We start from the raw sequence: 3,601 nt of genomic DNA, 5'->3' as shown, positions 1-3,601 counted from the left end.
CACCTAGCCAATCACAAATTAAATTTCCATATTATAAAGTTCTATGCTTTAAATTTACCCATACTCACTTGAAGCAACTTTAAAAGGATGTTGTTATTTTGGTTGCACCTCATGAAAACCTATGTGTGAGGCTTTGAATTTGTGAAGTGCTAAGTTTTCTTAGAAATGGATGCTAAGTTTTCTTAGAAATGGATGCTGTTCTAGATTGACCTTCAAGTTGGTTTTTCCCACACTACCTTTGGTGGTGATTTGTTGATACTCAGATATATAAATTACACCCATTGCCAATCCTACATCCTTATTGCATACATTTAGCATTCCCACCATATGATTTTTATCATTCACCTCAATAGTGTCTTTGTGGCACCTCAACCTAGATTATTTCTTTTGGTTGGCCCACTCATTGACCCAGTCATTGCTATGGTGTAAGACTCACTTGTAATTTGATGAGGGGGAAAACTTTGTAAAAGACCATGAGTATCTTCTTTCCCTATCAACTTTTGGGAGAGAATATTTCATTTTTTATTAAATTGCTTTATACTTTATGTAGGAGACATTTTTCATGACTTTGCAACCAGTCTTCCAAATACATTAATTTTGTAGCTATATCCTTTATATGCTCATAAAAAAGGTTTGTTACAAAGAAGAATAAAGTGGGCCACATTTCTTGGAGTCCCAATCTAAAAGTATGCTCGCCCTCCTTCTAGAGCTCAAGTAGATGGGGAAGGGAAGACGGGGGGGGGGGGGGGGGGGGGGGGGGGAAGTTTTATGGGTTATGAGAAGCCTTTGAGGTTTTTTTTTTTTTGGGAGAAGAATGTTCCCTATGAAAAGAAGTTGAAAGCTCTTGCTAGCAGTGTCAGGCCTAAGGTAGGACCGGGTAGGCTAATGGCTAGGATAGACATGCGGTAAAGAGGGTCCTATAAATAACATGGCCAAGGGCCTATATGTGGCATGGTTGGGTGGTGACTTGCGTGTGCTAGTCCCTAGTCTCTCATATTGGTATCAAAGCAAAGTGGAGCAGGGCAACCATGGAGGAGGGGAGAAGCGACGTGTGCTAGTCCCCAATCTCTCATATTGGGATAGGGCAGCCATGGAGGAGGTGAGAAGTGGCGTGGAAGGCATGGTGCATGGATACTCTCTCTCCCTCATTCTCTCTCTCTCTCTCTCTCTCTCTCTCTCTCTCTCTCTCTCTCTCTCTCTCTCTCTCTCTCTCTCTCTCTCCTCTCTCTCTCTCAGCCCGTTAAAACCTAGCCTCGTTTCTGCTCGTCGAAACTTTGTGTGTCTCCCCTGGGCAAGGGCGGCCCTGTGAGGCGCATTAATACACAAGCCCTGCCCCATGCCCAGTCTGACTCTGCTACGACCTGCACCCGACCCAGCTACGACCTGCTTGTCAGCACACAAGATCGCTTTCAGAACATGTTGCATCATATAAGCCCACATAGGGTAATTGTCCCCATCCAACCTGTCCTCAGCAGCAAACATCTTGAACACATCTGTGTTGTTGTCAGCCATGGTAAATGTTGCAATTGATGTGAAAACTGCCCGAAAATAGGAGAAATGGAGCGGAAACAACACGTGCTATATAGCACAAACCGTAGAAGATTGTAAGGCACCTATTATGCAGAAATTGACATTGACAAAAATTATGTACAAAATGACGAAATTGCCTATGCAGACCTGTCTGTAGTGGAAACGGAGGCCGAAATGAGTCTGAATCAAGAATTTGAGCAAACTGAGCTCCACGAGCTTTCCCGAAATATTTGTTGACCTGCGAACGCTCGCCAAACCTCATTGTAATCAGAGAAAGTGAGTAGGCGTATGCTGGAGCAACTGGCGACTAAGCCCAGGAGGATGCAACCTGCTCTTATACCAATTGTTGGAATTAGGGTTGCAAAGAAACGCACACAGCTTGGAGAAGATGAAGGAAGCTCAAGGCACACAATAGAGAGTGTGTTACTTAATGTGCAATGGAAAGATAGCTAGCCCTAGAGTGATGGAGGTATATACAATGCTCGGGGGAAAAAACCTCCTAATTAAAGAGGGAAAAAATGCCCCGGCAGTCCTAGTGTGTTCACACATCACTACCACATGTATATGGTAACATGGAGAAGCAATTTGGAGCCAACGGAGGTGGTCTGAAAGGTTCTTTTTGTTGCTTTAAACGGGGAGATTCGCACAAGCGGTGAAGCCAGAGATTGCAGGTTTTTCTTTGTTGCTCAAGGTCTCCATGCCGAGCCGTTGTAGCAGATTTTCATGTTTGTGTAGATGAGGGTTTTTTTCCATAATCAAAGCAAATCCTATCGATTTCTAGTGTCATTTCTTCCCCTTTTCCCCTTCTTCTCTTTGCTCTGTTCCGATAATTCGGTGTCGGTGTTGGAGACATGTGTACCTCCCCGGGCCTTTGTGTGTGTGAGAGAGAAAGAGAGAGTGGTGTGTGATACGGTACGGTCATAAACGGGCTAGATCGGTGTGGATTGTTGTCGATTGTGCAAGTTTTGAAGGTGAACTCTAGTGGATCGGGGTGCAGTGATTATCCTGGGCTATAGTGAGGCAAATTGTTTGGGTTTTGGGTGTATTCCCCTTTCCTCACATCCATCTTCTGGTGCCCCCACTGAGGACCGTTCAAGAGGGGGAATGGGGGTACACACTCGGCACAACAACAAAGGCGTCTCTAGAGCTCAAGGTATCCACAACACCCCTATGCTCTCAGTAAACACCTTCAAAAAACACACTTCTCACAAGCAGACCACTGCCTGCTCTTTTCCCAATGCTTATACACTCCACAAGTCCACCACACAATGCACACCTACTACCACGATCGATCTCCACCCTTATACACACACACAACCGCTCAATCTCACTCTCTCACACAATGCACACCTACTACCACGATCGATCTCCACCCTTATACACACACACAACCGCTCAATCTCACTCTCTCACACAAAACGCCATTAGTCCGGGGGTGGCACACACTTCCACGCTACCGGCTCCGTGGAGAGACACAAGAGCAAGAGAAAGAGAAGGGGGGAAGGGGAAACGACGGCAAAACAGGGCAACAATGGCTTGATTATGCTTCAAAATGCATATACAGAGCTTGCAATGCCAACACCGTGGCCATTTTCATGAGAAAATACAAAGGGATTTGACAGGCACACTCCTCTGCCAAAGAACTCTCCTTTGCAGGCTTCAAACAACACAAAAAAAGCCCCTAATTTGATTTAAAAAATGACTTTTATAGTGGGTGGTCTTCAACTTTGGAAACTGCTCTCTCATTGGCCCACCTAGCACCTTAATTTGAAAACTTGGGAGCTGCTTTGCTTCCATTTGCTCTCTACCTGCACTCTTTGGCTTGTGCTTGAGGGGGAGTGCACTAGCAATGTCGCTAGTGCCCCTAGGCATTTTTATTTTTTCCTTTTTTCTTTATTTCTTACCCGTTGGGGAGGCTTAGCTTGCACTGCTCCTTTGACTTTCCCTTTGACCATCTTTGTCTGGACCTTTGCTTGATCTACCCTCACCAGTCTTCTTCTCTCTTTTTTTCATCACCCTCTTCTTGGTCATGCCGTGCCCGGCCATCTCCTCCTTGCCCTTTGCCTCGAAC

This window comes from Adiantum capillus-veneris, chromosome 21 (assembly GCF_014529385.1).
Source record: "Adiantum capillus-veneris isolate H3 chromosome 21, ASM1452938v2, whole genome shotgun sequence".
In the NCBI taxonomy this organism is placed as follows: domain Eukaryota; kingdom Viridiplantae; phylum Streptophyta; class Polypodiopsida; order Polypodiales; family Pteridaceae; genus Adiantum; species Adiantum capillus-veneris.
This window is presented reverse-complemented; position numbering follows the sequence as displayed.